This window comes from Neomonachus schauinslandi, chromosome 7 (genome assembly GCF_002201575.2).
Source record: "Neomonachus schauinslandi chromosome 7, ASM220157v2, whole genome shotgun sequence".
Classification (NCBI taxonomy): Eukaryota; Metazoa; Chordata; class Mammalia; order Carnivora; family Phocidae; genus Neomonachus; species Neomonachus schauinslandi.
In genome coordinates, this window is record NC_058409.1 from 16,020,174 (window position 1) to 16,036,619 (window position 16,446).

At 43.4% G+C, this 16,446-nt stretch overlaps 1 protein-coding gene across 1 annotated transcript in view; it reads left to right on the forward strand.

Moving 5' to 3' along the window:
* PRDM6 (PR/SET domain 6) overlaps positions 1-16,446 on the forward strand; it is a 98,765-nt gene that overhangs the window by 13,078 nt on the left and 69,241 nt on the right. The gene's annotated exons all lie outside the window — the stretch shown is intronic.

Here is a 16,446-nt window from a genome sequence, read left to right on the forward strand (position 1 = left end):
CAGAAGCAATCAGATTCACCTTAGTTCCTGCTTTTGTTTAATCATTAAAAGCTCTATTTTCTTTTGTAGAAAAATGACTTTTTAATATTTAACATAGATCAGCCATGGAGAGCTTATTTGTTTTGTCAGTGTGCTGTCGTCTTTTAGTTAATATTTTCTTTGTACTAATCCTGGTTCTTAAAACTATAGCAATTTAAGGAAAGTTCAATATCATTCCATTACCTTCAATATATTTTGGCTCTCTGGGGGTATCCGTGGGAAATTCTAAGAGTTTTTCTTTTTCTTTTTTCTCTTTTTTTTAAAGCCAGAAGCCTAGGTGATTTTTTTTTGTAATTTAAGGAGATTAACAAACTAAAAGCCACATTACTCGTCTTTTTTTTTTTTTTTTGGTCAGTTTCTTTTAGAATCTGATTTTAATGTGTTTTACAAAAAATAATTCACAGAGTTTAAGACAAAAACATGACAGGATGGATTAAACAATCACTCGCTTTGCTTATATACATTTATTCCAGCAAGACTTGGATGCATGGTATATTTCTAGCTATTTGGCCATAATGAGAAAAATCTTTCTGAATGTTTTGCAAAGAAAACATAGTCTTTCTCAGCAATTAGGTCTTATTGATGAGAGTGAGATAATTTTGTTCTAATGTGTTTTCTAATAAAGACGTGAAAAGGCACGTTTGATTTCAACATTTATGAAAACATTATCTCAATTATTAATGTGCCCTTTTTCCCTTGAGATAAATTAATCTAGTTGCACATGGTTTCCCCTTTCTGCTTAACATCAGAATTTAATGCGACTGGACCTGAGGAATGTACATCGTGTAAACTTAAAAATTCTATTGGATATAAAATACGGAAGTTTAAAATAAAGTTACAGTTTAAGATAGGCCAGAATTACCCAGGCCTTTCAAATCAGAGTCTGATTTGACAGGAAATTTTAGTGACAATGACAAAATAAATCGCACTTGTTTTCACCCTAGAAAAATTATGCTGCTAATTGAAATAATATAGTGACTTGTTAGGATTACAGTCAAGGTACTAGGAAGGGCTTTAATTTCATAGAATCTGTCTTTGCCTCAGTAAATTTGAGTGTCTCGTTTTCATTTACACTACGTGAAAACCTTCATTATTTTTCTTCAGAAAACCAAGGGGGATAACGTAATGTGGGGTGGGGTTTTTTTTTGTGTGTGTGTGTGGTTTGATTTTATGCCATAATATTTTAGATTTAATAAGAGATTTGCTTTTAAGCAAATGGTCGATTTTTCATCATTACCATTTAGCTTAGGTCAAAAGACATTGATGAAACCAATATTAAAAATATATTACACGTTGCTAAATGTTTATATTTCAAAACCATCATTGGCAATTGGTACTTGAAGGAAATGAATTGGCTTCATATTTTAAATGCATTACGTATGTTTTTTACCATCACCCAATTCCTCGTATAGTACTGTACTCATTTGTATCTATATTTCGATGTTGAAAAAATTTAAAATTAATCATTTAAAATGAAATTAAAATCACTTAAAAATTTGATGGAAATCATTTTAAAATTGTTCCAGTGATAGTATTATAATTACATAGTCCATAGTTTTGCTTTGTAGACTTCGGCTCGTTGGGCCTGATTCACCAAAGCACAAAGGGATGGAATTAAGTGGCTGTTCCCAGTTATATTGAAGTAGAAATTGTTCTTCCTAGTAATTTATCATTTCATATAATAGACTGCTTGTCAGCGTGGTTTTGAGTATGTCCATTTCATGAACTCCAAATGATTTCTCCTTAAGAATCAGCCGTAGTCCTGCTCCTATGATGTCTTCAATTTGCAGAGTAACAACTGGTGTATCTCTTCGGCTTTGCCTCATTTTGTTTGAAGATGTCTGTGATAGCGGTGCCCACTTGATAGAGTGTGAACATCTTGTAGTTTTACATAAACTGCTAAACCATCTGCCGCCTCTTGGAATGATTTCCAGCATTGTGTTAAAAATCAAAACTTAGTGCTTCAAGTTGGCTTTGCAGAGGCCCGTGAACAGGTTTATGTCTCACCCTGCCCAGTGCCACCCATGGTTTTCCAAGTCCAAAAGTGATACTGCTTTAAAAACAAAACAAAAAAAACACCGATAGCAGCCATTTGGAAATTCTCACACTAGTGAGGTTTAATCCAAGTATGCATGTGACAGGACAGGCCTTCAGTTACAAATACTTTATGAAGAGTGATGTGTTCTGTATCTGCAGGACTATTTTTCTCATTAGTCAGTTCATTTTATCTGTTGTTTACAGATCGCTTCTCTTATTGATAGCATTTTGTCCATGCAAAGGAAATAAGTATGTCTTGTCACAACTGCATATTCCCTGACATCATATGATTCCCCTCCCCCCGCTTTTTCCCACACTGATTTAAACATAGGGTCAAGAAATTAAAATCAGAAGCTCAGCCCTCCCCCCTGGTAGCCAACGAGCCTACGAAAATGTGTTTATGGTAACCTTGGGCCCCGAGGAGCCTGCAGGGGAGCCTCTTTATTTTATTATTTTACTGTGTCACTTAAAGCACTTTGAATTAGTCGAGGAACTCTCTTTTGTTACCCAGAGATCACGTATAAATATGACGGGTTTTTGCCAATTTGATGGAATATAAAAAAAAGGGCCTGTTCCTTAGCTGAGGAATCAGGTCCACAATATCCAGATCCCCTCGTGCCGCCGATCGGAAGAATGCGTGCCAAGAACCACTGCGGGACTGCCTTGCTCTGTCTCTTCCTCGCTTTCTTTTTATTCCGAATCTTCTAGGCTCCAAGATTTCATGAGTTCAGACATTCCATGTGTATTTACACAAGAAATACAGACTCCGGGATAGCTACTTAGCATAAAAGCCAGAGAAGCCGGAGCCGAATATACTTTTCCTTGTAAGCATTTGCCACCTCGCTCAGATAAGTTACAGAATTCCATTATCCAAATTGTTACACATGTGTGACAGAGGTTGACCTTTTGTCATGTCAATCCTTTTTGTGTAGGCCCCAGGCTCCAGCCTAATGGCTCAAACCCTGATTTACTCACTGTAATAAGGGCAGGAGGTCGAGCAATTGTCAGGCTGTCCTCTTCTTGGAGCCTGGTTGAAGGCTGTTAACACAAAGCTTTTCAAAGTGAATTTACAACCAGCACCACTGACAGAGGCCAATCAGCGCACCATAAATGTCAGGTTAGTGAGATTGAGCAGTAAGTAAAGGAGTGACAGCACGCTATTGGCTGGAATCAGTTGGCCAGGGTTTAACTGAGAAGAGCAATCTAGGGGTGTGGAGCTCAGGTAAGGCGCTCAGTGTGCAGCCTGGGCTTCCAGGTGGGAGCGCGGAGAGGTACCTGTTGGGGGGGGGAGCGGTGCTTAGCAGGCGCTGGATGGTCGCGGCGTCCCCTGCCCCCCTCCGAGGCTTGATGGCAAAGAAGGGTCCAGCGTTAGACAGAAAGGAGAGGGAGCAAAACTGTGAACAGGGTTGGGGCTTTCAAAACCAGGGGACGCAAGGCGGCGCCTCCCTGTTCAGCCAAAAGGTAATTGCTGTTGTTCAAACTCCAAAACTCCAACAGGGATTTCCACCGAGGCGCGGACTCAAGGAAGCCCCCCTCTCCAGCTCTTCTTGGGGCTGAGCAATGTGAAACTTTTCGTGGAAGTCACTAATGAGTGATTATGGGTTGCGGGCCTGAATATCCGTGAGGTGTGGTTTCTCTCCCCCCCCCCCCCCCCCCCCCCCCCACGGAATGTTTTTATCATTTTGTGTAATGACAGCCTGGACAACAATTCATTTAGCTCTGAAGGCATCAGCATTAAAATGGAGGAATCCATTAAAATGCTGTATGCAAGGATTTATAAATTAGGCAATTTCCTTGATTATTGCAATCATTTACAAAATTGATTGTTCCAGTGTGGTATAGACAGATTTCAGCAACTATCATTGACAGCAAGCACAGTCTCTGGTATCTGTAGCTACTGGTCACTAAACCAGGTCACTGTACCTCCCCGCCCCTCCCCTGTTGTGTTTGGTCTCAAGGTCAGGCAGACTTTCAGAGAACCTTAAAAATTAGGAAGTTTCCGTGGTGTTCAGAGGAGACCTACCTAGGCTCTGAGGGTGGTGCAGGTTCTTTTAAAGGTTTGTAGCCATGTTTGCACAGGTGAGTTCTCGTTTTGGAGGAGGGTGCTGATGATCCACGTGTTTCAGATCAGAAGCGCAGATTTTGAAATGATGCCAACTTAAAAGGAGATAATTTTTGCAAATCGCAGCCGTAAATATTTGTTTGATTGAAGATCTGAAAGTCAATAATGTGTTTTATTTGTTGGTCCTTAGAGTTCTAATTATCCAATAGATATATTGTAGAGTCACTGGATTTTAGGTCAGTTAATTCTGGAAGGCATAATAAAGATATTGTTACAAGTGTGAGGCGCTCAAAATGCTGCAGATTTTCCTATACGAGAACACACACAACAAGTCCACTTGGTGCTTAATCACTAACCACAAACCACAGAGTTGCCTTTATTCCTGAAATATCAGAGAGGGGCATGCCAAATGTGTCTGCAAAACTCTGTCCCATGAAAGCTGGCCATGCGGTTTATGCTTAGCACAAAATAACTGACTTGAGACATTTGTTTTTAATCATCATTTTGTTTTTAATCACAGTTTTTCCTTTTTGGAACTCTAAAACAAAATGGGGCTTGTAAAATAATAACACTTGGGAAAATCGTTTAACACTGTTAGGGAGACAAAGACATTTTTTAGCTTGTCCTCCTTTGAATACAAAAATATTTGATCTCAGGGTAGTCCTTTGTTTAAAAGGGTAAACGTGTTTTAGGAAGTCCTATAGCTTGGTGTTTGGGTATTGTTGCTTCAGAAGCCATGGGTTTCTTTTCATTTTTATTTATTTATTTTTTAAAAGATTTTATTTATTTATTCAAGACAGAATGAGAGAGAGAGCACATGAGAGGGGGGAGGGTCAGAGGGAGAAGCAGACTCCCTGCTGAGCAGGGAGCCCGATGCGGGACTCGATCCCGGGACTCCAGGATCGTGACCTGAGCCGAAGGCAGTCGCTTAACCAACTGAGCCACCCAGGCGCCAACTTCTTTTCATTTTTAATGAGTTGTAATATTCATGGCTTAAAAATTCAGTAGAAAGGCAGTATTTTCATTTCAGTGTCTTGACATTGTCGCCTTATTTTTATTTAAATGTTCCTTTCCACAGGTATGTCTGGTTTCTGTTAAGACTTAAAAGCCATGGGACCAGATCTGTCTCGGATGAACTGTGGCACATTTATTTAATAAACTGAAATCTACAGCATGCCGCTCTGAAATAAGGATACGGGGCTAAGCCCATTTTATTAAAATGAACAGTGTTTTTCGCTCTCTGTGATCACTTTAAAGCTGCCTCAGATAATGAAGTGTCTTCTATAGAAACATTCAGTGTAATCTCATTCAGCAGAAACTTAAGTGCTTTTTAATTGGAATCAAATTAAATGTAATCAAGTCATGTTTTCAGGGTCTTGTAAAGCACCGAGACCTAAGTGTTCTTAGCACGCTTGGGAATATTAATGTTGATCACAAATTTAGTACAACGGTGCTAAATTCTCGGATGTCCATGCAGACTTCAAAATGGTAGATAATCCATAAATAAATTTTTGGTTAGAGGACAATGCTTTCAGAATCTGTTTCGTTTGTCCCCAAACTAATGTTGAAATTCATTTGTAAGATGTGTGTGTGTGTGTGTATACACATACATATATATGTATATATAAAGCATGTATCATTCCTGGGGGGAGAGAGTTCTGAAAAATGTTGGACTAGTGAGAAAAGCACTTAATTTCAGTTTGTTGCAAATTAATGGCAATTTACAATTTGACCTGGATAATCTACAAAGTGGAAAATCTAATAATTAAGCTTTAAGTAATGGAAATGAGCTTTTCTATGGAACATAGTTAATGCTCATCCTAAGAAATTCAAACTGTATAGAAGTATAAACCAGTGGTAACTGTAGTGGATGATTTTTTTTTTTTTTAAAGTAATCTCTACACCCAGCACAGGGCTTGAACCCACAACCCTGGGACCAAAAGTCGCACGCTCCACCGACTGAGCCAGCCAGGCACCAGCCCCTGCCCCCCTGCCACCTCGTTGTTGATGATTTTCATAATGGCCTTTTGAGAGATGACTATATAATATAATACGTATTTATTTCATTGAAATCACAGTTTTGGTACAGATATTTGCACGATGTTCTTGATACTACAAAACAGATTTTGAAGGCGGCAACCAATGGCACCATTTTCATAGGACTTTCTGCAAATGGTTAAATTTGGCTCAGCCATGAGTAGGTTTTGATTTGGGGTCTAGTTCCATCCTCCCCTCTCTATTTCTCGTGGTGGGAAATTTCATTAGCAGTCTGCAGGCCCTGCTGTATTATAGAAACACTTTTGATAGTTTTGTATGTTTTTCGTGTGTGTCTTTAATATGACCAGAGGCTTTCTGGGGTCTATAGGGAGATTTTAGTGGCCCTCAGAGAGGAAGAAATTCCTGTTTTTCTTTTTATACATGAAGGTGTTAACAAAAAAGGATCAGATCTAGGTAGGAAGACTCATTAATTTACCTACTTGCATGTTAGACTTTAAGGAAACTGCTAAATTTCTTTGTGCCATTATTTCTCCTTGTATAAAAGAGAGTCCACTGTACTATTGTGCAAGCTAGACAGTATTTATGACTTTTGTATAACAAGAGAGATTTTCCCTTTTTTCAACTGGCATTTTAATAATAATTTTTAAGTCTCTGGTGTACTCTGCACATAGTTAGAATGTCATTATTTGTCCGATAAAACAAAAGATTGTGCAGAGTAGACCATGGTACACACTTTGAATGGATTTGAGTACTTTAAAATCAGACTTAAATAATACTTAAATGCAAACTTATTTAGTGCTGCTTACATGTAAGAAAGGATTATATATTAAAGAGATCCCAGAGACACCTGGGTGGCTCAATTGGTCAAGTGTCTGACTTCGGCTCAGGTCATGATGCCAGGGTCCTGGGATCAAGCCCCACATCGGGCTCCCTGCTGAATAGGGAGCCTGCTTCTCCCTTTCCCTCTGCAGCTCCCCCTGCTTGTGCTCTCTCTCTCTCTGAGAAACAAATAAAATAAAATAAAAAAGGAAATCCCATACAACATGGGTGTAAAAAAATCATTGGATGGCTTTAATTTTTTTTAAGTTTATTATTTTTTTTAGTAATCTCTACACCCAACATGGGGCTTGAACTCCTGACCCATCAAGAGTTGCATGCTCTTTCTGAGGCAGCCAGGTGCCCCTGGATGGCTTTAATTTTTAACACTACATTTCTAATGGAGGGCAACAAGGATAACTGTAAATATTGGACACATAAATAAAAGTTTCTAGGTATATGATTTTAGTAAGTGAACTGATGGCTCTTCATCCTCATGACAGAGAATGGACTTGCAATGTGAAATGTAAGGGGAATGACTGAGAAACATCTAGAAAAATCACAAGGAAGCCCCCAAACCTGAAGGTCCTTTGACCAGGACCTCAAACCAGGAGCCATTCATTAGGTGTGACACTGGATATTGAATTCTGAATAGAACAACATCTCAATGCCTAGCATATTGTGGCTTGTCAATATATATTCAGTGACAACAAATCAGCATTGTGGCGCATTTACCACTGTCCATAAAAACGTGTGGGCTGCTATACGTGTGCTAGCGAATACTGACATAATGGTACACCATACAAATTTTAAATATGTCAGTGTTGACCTTAAGAAAAGCAACAATTCTAACCTTGGGTTTCTTTTTTTTAATTCAAGATTTATGTATTTGAGAGAGAGAGAAGGTATGCACAAGTGGGCGGGAGGGAGAGGGAGAAGCGGGCTCCCCGCTAAGTAGGGAGCCCGGTGCGGGGCTCGATCCCCAGGACCCTGAGATCATGACCTGAGCCAAAATCGAGAGTCGGATGCTTAACGGACTGAGCCACCCAGGCGCCCCAAAAAGGAAGAATTCTAAGTGACAGTTGGCAATTAGAACATTTTAGATGAAAAAGTCAAAAGAAAGCCGAAACATGTCCTAAAGAACAAAAATTTAGGTTGAAATTAATATATCTTTTAAGATTTTATTTATTTACAGAGAGAGAGAGCAGAAGCATGGGGAGTGGGAGAAGGAGAAGCAGATTCCGTGCTGAGCAGGGAGCCCGATGCGGGGCTCGATCCCAGTACCTCGGGATCATGACCTGAGCTGACGGTAGCCGCTTAACAGACTGAGCTACCCAGGTGCCCCTGAAATTAATATTTTTAAAAATATATGTTTATTTCATATTAATGGTTTCTTTACTTAGATGGCAATCTAAGCAGGGGTGATACTCAAAATATTTGATAACCAATTCAGCTCAGACTTTGCCCAGTGAACCAGGATGCCTACCATTGGATCTGTGTCCCACGGGGTTGTGTATCAGCTCTGAATCTAGGAAAGTTAGCTGAGCATTAGCATAACTATTGAATAAAGAATCAGGAAGAATAATAAATCTGTAATAGATATAGGGGTTTGGCTTTATAAGGTAAAAAGTTCTGGAGATTGGTTGCAACCATGTGAATATACCTTACATGACTAAACTGTACACTGAAGAATAGTTAAAATGGTAAATTGTGTGTATTTTACCCTAATTAAAAAAATAAGCTACATTTTCAGCGACTTTTCTTCTAATTCTCAAACTCTAGCATACAAAAGAATTTCCCGGTGCAGGGAGCCAAGCGAAATTCAATCTGGGCTCCTGCCGCTAAAAGATTCTGGTTCAGTCATCCTGCACTGGGGCCCATCAGTCTGTTTTCTTAACACATATCTCACGTGGTCCTCCAACTGCACTTTAAGAAAATGAAAATGCCAGACTCCACCTTTCTCTACCTTACTCCTGTGGTTGTCGGCTTCCCTTCCTGCTTCTTCCCTTGTTTTGGCCCCTCTGGAGCCAACCTGGCCTCTCTCCTGCTTCGTTTCAACCCTTGGTCTAGTCTCTTCTGTTCCTGTGTTAATTCTAGTCTTGCCTTCATTCCTGCTTCACCTTAGCTAATGTCCAGGTATTTCCCATCTCCTCCCTTACCACCTTCCTCCAGATAGATAGATGGATAAATAGACAGACAGACAGATAGAGATGAAGATAGAAATATTGATAGGGCTAACAGGCAGCAGGATGTACTACCATGATTTTCATCTTTGATATATTTTGGAAGTCTACCTGGCCAGGTGTCAGGAAGTGGCCAGAAAAGCAGAAAGCTTTACACTCTGTGTAACCTGCAGTGTGTCCTTAGCCCCTAGGTAATCAAGGTGTGTTCAGAAGGGGGGGCCTTCTGGACGGCATTTGGTGATGTTCACAAGGCCTGAGCCCCAGCTCTGTCTCGGTCTGAGCTACGTGGCTGCCAGCAGACGCCGTAAGTCCCTCCGCTCTTCCCAAGCATGACTTACCTCTCCGTATCACCTGCCAGCCCGCCGCCGTGGAGAGAGGCCATATGCACCACGCATGCTGTTTGCAGTGAGGGGTCTGTAAATTTTCCATATGCCAACTCGATCTGCACATTTGCTGATCTTTTCCTGTCTTTCTCCTTGGCTTCCCAGTTTCTGCCCTTTGATGGAGGTAGTCTGCGGGCATGCAGCCTGGTTCTGGGTCTCCCCTTCTCACACCCAGCTCACCTGTTCTTATTGTTTCAGTTGCTCTCTTGGATGGGTGGCTCCCACATTCCAGTGTCCGCAGAGGTCTTTCTTACATCCTGGATTTTCAGTTGTCTTTGAGACATCGCTGTTCAGAGATGTTTCATATTGAATTCACTACCTGCCCCCACCCCCTCCTCTCCCCCCAAGTAGATGGCTCTTTATCCTTAACTTACAGGGCTGTCATAGTCCTTTTTTGGCCTGTGAGCCCAACATTTTGGAGTTACTCTAATGGTTTTTAAAAATATTTGGATTCCTGGAATCTATCTAACACACAAAAGGCACTTAACTCAACATTGTTGATCTGATAGCAGTGATAAGAGCCAACACAGTCAATCTGAGACTGAGTGCTAAAGAGCTTCCCAGGGCTTGTCTTAATTCATGCTCAGAATAACCCAAGGAGGTAAGGACTACTGTGGCTCATTTTTCCGATGAAGAAACTTTGCAGATGAAGGCAAAAGAAGTAAAATAACTTGCCCGAGGTTGTATGTAGTGAAGGTAGGATTTCCACCGAGCTGGTGTGGGCCGTAGAGTCCTTGCTCTAAACCAGTCCGTTGCTACATTGCCTGCCCCGGTCCACTCTCACCCCTGAGCTCCCATTATTTTATGGGGCTCCAGTGTCTGCTACAGACTTCTCCATGCCCCTGGCCCTAGCCTCTGGGCCTTGGTGTGAGCTTTCCCTCCTTGGGAGACACTGCTTTGGTTTCTCAGACATAGCCCAGCTCCAGCTTCATAGAGACCTGGTACTTAGTCCCTTGACATGATTCGTCCACCTTGTCTTCTAAGACCATGGGCGCCATATTTGTTATGCTAGAGAATTCAGACTTGCCAGCATTCAGAGAAATCCATTTATTGAGAGCCTACATACATGAGGTGTTGTGCAGGTCACAGAGATGGGCACGACCAACTCTGCCCTCAGGGACCATAGAATGGTAGGGCTGTGAGTAATTCCACATGGAAACAGGTGCAGAAAGTGCTATTTCAGTGCACAGAGGTGACTTCCTGCTGGGAAGTTAGGGAAGGAGGAGGTATTTGACCCAGGGACATAAATGATTAATACTCAGGGAGTTGGGGATTGGGAAGGGGGTGCTCCTGGGGGAAGATCAGCCCCCATCAATGGATCCACAGTCTTCCCAGTCCCACCTCTGTTGCCTTGTCTGTCCTTCCTCTCAGTGAATGGCTTCCTGTTCTTCGGTCTACCAAAGGCTTGCTAGTTTCCAGTGCTGGGATGTTGCGTGAGCAGTTTGTGTACCCAGATGGCTCACCCTTCTTACTCTGGTCAGCCTGCACCTTTGACTTTAGTAAGAGCCCCAACTCCCAAGAATTCATTTTAGGCTCATCCGGGTCTCCACCACCCTGTCCACGTTCTCGTCTTCTGCCATCTCCTTGATGCTTGTTGAAGTTGTGCTTTATCCCCTCATGTTACAGTTGTAGCCTCAGTTGGTAAGCTCATATTTGGGATATACTTATACTAGAAAATAACTGGTTGTTTACCTGTAATTCAGCTCTGACCGGGTGTCCTATATTTTTATTTGCTTAATTTGGCAGTCCTATTAAGAGGCTCATTGAGGAGAGATGTCACCGAAAAAGGGATGACCCCTGAGACTTTCAGGAAGGCCGGTGTGCCGGAAACCAAGGGGGTTCCAAGAGACATGGTGGGAGACAAAGTCAGAGGGACTCAGGGAAGGACTGTGCATTTTCTTGTGGGTGAAGTAGACCTTGAGCCAGAAGTCGCATGACCTGACTTTACGAGACAGAAGGGTCTAAGGTGGAGGAGTCCATGGTGGGCCAGGGCTGGTTGCTGGTAGCAGGAACTCCCAGGACAGGGTAGATTGGGAGTTACAAGAACACGTGGTTATTTCAGTCCGAAGGCCTCCTTGAGCTCGGCTGGGCCGTGTGGGAAGGCAGCGCTTTGACTAGAGGAAGGCCACCAGGTCTCTGGTTCTGTTCACCTCCGTGAGTTGGATCAGTTTGTCACACGTGACTAACATTGCGACAGATGTAGGCACAGTCACAGACGCCTCATCTCCTGTCCCTCTTCTGCCGGCAGTGGGACCCGTCTTCACCTCTGCCTCTCCGGTTGGCGTGGCGGAGACGCACTTGTACGTGCCGCCTCTCCTAAACGCAGTGGAGTCTGCCAACCACGAGGCCATTACCTGCTCCGGTTGAGGTGGATCCAGGAACCCTCCCCCACGGAGAGGAGGCTTCATCTGACTCACCTCAGCCTCCTACCCAAACTCTCATTTATCTCCCCTGCTCACAGGGAGGCAAGCTGCACGGGTCCACGTGAACACATGGGTCCATGCACGGGTCCACGTGAATGCACACCCTCATGCTCAGGGCTCTTCTCTTGCACTTTTTTTTTTCCCCATGGTGCTTCTTGTGAAGTCTTTCTTTTTCTGATTACAAAGGGTCAATGAGCAGGAACCTGGAAAATGCAGAAACATGATTTTGAAAATAAGAGAAAAATGAGCTGGGCCTCTAATTTGGTGTCATTCTTATTGCACTTAGGATTTTCTTGTAACATATAGATAACAACACTCTTTTTGCCCGTAGCATAAAATCGTGATTGAAAATTCATCGTGTATACACATGGTGATTTTTACGGCCGTCTACCCTGATTGTGGTGGAAGCTGGTGCTTGAACATTGGTGTCGGTCCTTCCTCCCTTTCTGCCTCCATTCCTTTCTTCCTCCCTCCCTCCCTCTCTCCTGACTTTGAAAATATTACTAACCATTTGCTCTCCTGAGTGCCTCAGATCAAGCTTGCCAAAATACCTGCGGGAAAAACACACACACAGATCGACCATCTTTATACAAATAAGAAGGAGTCTAAGAACGACAGCAAATACTTATCCATCGCTTTGTAAAAGAGATTTCATAATGGGCTTGCTGATTCTATAGCCGTGGCCTCCAAACGCAGGGCGCACTCTGTCCTACCTGGCACTGGGGAGATGGGGAGGCTGGGTCCGCGAGCCCCAGCTGAGCTGGCTCCTTTGACCCGAGTGTTCCAGCGGAGGTCTCCATCTGTCCAAATGTTAGGCTGGAACTAAACGCCTCCACACAGTGATGAAATCCCTAACAAATGTAGTGACAACACTGAACATAAGGCCTTAATTTTTTTCAAACTGCTTGCATTTACAGTTAATTCAATTTGAATGATAAGTCACTTCCATGCGATTGACTCACGCACTTACTGTTGGGAGCTTTGTTTTCTAGAGACATGGGAGAATATGTTGGTTTGCAAAGCGCAGGGCAAAGGCCAAGGTAACAGCGCCTGGCTTCCAGCTGAGAAAAAGTTGTTTCGTATCTTTACTCCAGGTCTGGAGTCACATGAGAAAGCGGAAATCTCTTTTAAAGGCATATTTGGACCCCTGTCCTCGGTGGCAGTTGGAGGGGATAAATATGCAGATCAAACTTCCTTAGGTAGCAAAGTGAGAAACAGAGGTTTTTTTTTTTTTTTCTGTACAGGGCATTTTGCTTCAGATCTGCTGAAACCCCTTTCCCAAGTCCAAACCTTTGGGGACCTAGAGGGGCAGATAGATGAGGCCTTGCAGATCGTGACACAAGGAAGGAAATGATTTCAAAAGCAAATCACATCCACGCTGTAAAAAAAGACCGGAGAGAAACAGTAAGGAAATGTCCAGAAAACAACCATATAAATAGATGATTGCTGAAATATTTGGATAATTTTGAGAATAAATGCAGGCTAACATTTTTGGACAGTGAAATCAGCTTTTCATAATAACTCTGTCTCCCAGCCCGTAATTTCCTTGTTCTCCCTAATTTACTTCACTTCTCTGTAGCTGGCAAATTCCCGCGTTCCGTAACTCAAATAAACCGGCTTTCCAGCTACCAAGTTCTGTTGTGAGACTCTTACCTCCTCGCTCCCCTGCTTTTAATGCACTAACTGGTTCTCATCCCCAGGCCAGGGGCTTTGGAGCCCTGAAGGGGCTTTGGGCTTTCTGATGACTCTCGACCCCGGCGCCTCCAGGGATGCCCAATATCCCAACACATCATTTAATCTTGGACCCAGGGCCAGAGTAACTCCTGAGTTATGCAACTTACAGCTCCAGGTGAGGGCAAGACAGACTAGGAGAGGGCAGTAAATATGTCTAGGCGGTCTCTGCTAGGGGCTTATGGCGCAGGTGGTCACTGCCAAGGTTGGACTGCCCTGGAAGGCAGTGGGTCATTCAAGGTGCCTTTGGGTTTTGGCATTTTGTTTTTTCCTGGCCAAGGGAGAGGAGCAGCTAATGACCTCTGCTTTTGAAAACATTGTTCAATGGCCGGGTATGGTGGAAAGTTTCATGCTCTTGACTTTGGATTGCAGCAAGTTTGTGCCTGGGAAGTTTAAAATGGGGAGTTTAGGGACACATGAGAAAGGACGAGATCACCAGGAGAAAATTAAGGTGGGTTACATTTTTTTTTCTCTCTCTCTTTTTTTTTAATTTAAAGATTTTATTTATTTATTTGACAGAGAGATAGAGAGCACAAGTAGGCAGAGAGGCAGGCAGAGGGAGAGGGAGAAGCAGACTCTCCACTGAGCAGGGAGCCCGACGTGGGGCTCGATCCCAGGACCCTGGGATCATGACCTGAGCCGAAGGCAGCCGCTTAACCGACTGAGCCACCCAGGTGCCCCAAGGTGGGTTACATTTTGCTGTCCCATCCCCTTTCTTGCTGGGCTGGAGTCACCGATGGATTTTTCTGCTTGTAAGATCGCTAATGATGGACATTCTGTTTTAAGTCTCGCTCAAGTTGCTAGAGAAGGAGAGCATGTTGCACGGGGTTGAGTGTGAAGCCCAAGCATTGCTTTGCATTGAGAACTGCACTAGAAATTGTGGAGTTGTGTTAAATGTTAACAGAGACTGTTCCAATTCTGGAAGACTAAGGAGAGCCATTCATCAAGTCATATATTTGATAAGCTTTTCCTATGTGCTAGGCACTGCACGGGGTCGATGGGGGATGGTGTTGTGTTTGAAAGACATAATTCGTGGGGCGCTTGGGTGGCTCAGTCAGTGGAGAGTCCAACTCTTGATCTCAGCTCAGGTCTTGAATCTCAGGGTCGTGAGTTCAGGCCCCATGTTGGACTCCACGCTGGGCCCATGTGGAGACTACTTAAAAAAAAAAAAGAAGCAAAGACATTGTTTGTGCCTGGGAGGAGCTTACAGCCTATGAGGAAGACATCAAATATCCGAGAAAGGTATTGAAGTGAAATAAACAAGTCAAAGTGAGTGTAAGTGGGCACGTGATTGTGAACATCCACAAGGAGAACCGAGGAGGTGAATGAAGGGCTCGTTGGAGAGCAGAGTCCTCTGATGCCTCTGGAGGCCATTTTGCTGGTGGGTTTTTCAGGGATGGGTATACGTGGAAGACTAACCAAGAAGAGAGATAGAAGTAAGACAGGAAGAAGGGCAAGTGCAGAGCCCAGAGGAGGAGGAAAGAAGCTGTTAAGTGAAATAAGTCAAGCAGAGAAAGACAATTATCATATGGTTTCACTCATATGTGGAACATAAGGAATAGCGTGGAGGACCACAGGGGAAGGGAGGGAAAACTGAACGGGAAGAAATCAGAGAGGGAGACAAATCATGAGAGACTCTGGACTCCAGGAACCAAACTGAGGGTTGCAGAAGGGAGGGGGGGTGGGGGGATGGGGTAACAAGGTGACGGCATGTGTGATGATGAGTATTGGGTGTTATATGCAACTAATGAATCGTCGAACACTACATCAAAAACTAATGATGTACTATATGTTGGCTAGCTGAACATAATAAAAAAGTAAAAATAAATAAAATTTAAAAAGAAGAAGAAGTTGTTTTTGTCTGAAAGGCTGACTCGGTCCATGGTCTCTCTCCGAGAGGTGATGAAGTCAGGCTGCAGACGCAGGAAGGCACATCAGCAAGCTTCTTGAAACCTGATTAGAGAGTTGAGATTGGCGGGGTGCAGAGGAAACCACGACGTGCTCTTTGGGAAGGAGACTCGAGGCAGGCCAGTGGCAGGTGAATGGGATGTGGGTTTGACTCAGTGGGTCATGTTTCAGCTATAGGTGACAGAAGTCTCCCGGATGTCTGAGATCGCCCCTCCATTCAGACTGAGCAAGACGGCGGTAAAGCTAGGGCCAGCCCTGGACAAAGGCACAGGGGACCTTACACGTGAGCTGCCCATCACAGCATGCAGGAGTCTTAGATTTGGTCTGAAACTCCAAATAGCATCTAATGAGATGGACAGGGAGTGCAGGGGGGCAAGCGTGAGTAGAACGGGACTCCATGGGGGGTGACGAGCCTCTCTAAGGCAGAGAGCAGTTCTCTGGGGTGGAAGCTTTTTTCCCCCCCCCCTTTATGGATGGTGACTGTGGTAGGGTCACTCACAGGTGTCCGATCTTCTGTTGGAACAAAGGAGGGTGTCTTATGCTTTGTGCCAAATGAATGCATCTTGTTAGATTCAGGATCTAGTTGTGCGAGTAGCCCTGACTGAGCTGTGCACAGTTAGAGGAAGAAAACAAGCAGAAACCTAGCAAACTCAGGGGCCTTGGAGCACAGAGTAGAAAGATGGGTGTGTGTGTGTGGGGGGGGGGGCTGTTCACATGACACTTTCAGGAAAATGTGGATAATGGGCCACGTGACTAATGTGTCGCAGGTAGCGTGCACCTTTAGTATTTCCTGCACAGCAAAAATGAAAAAGAGAAACCAACAAACTAAAGGCAACACTCAGGAATGCAAAATTTTGAGTGAGTAG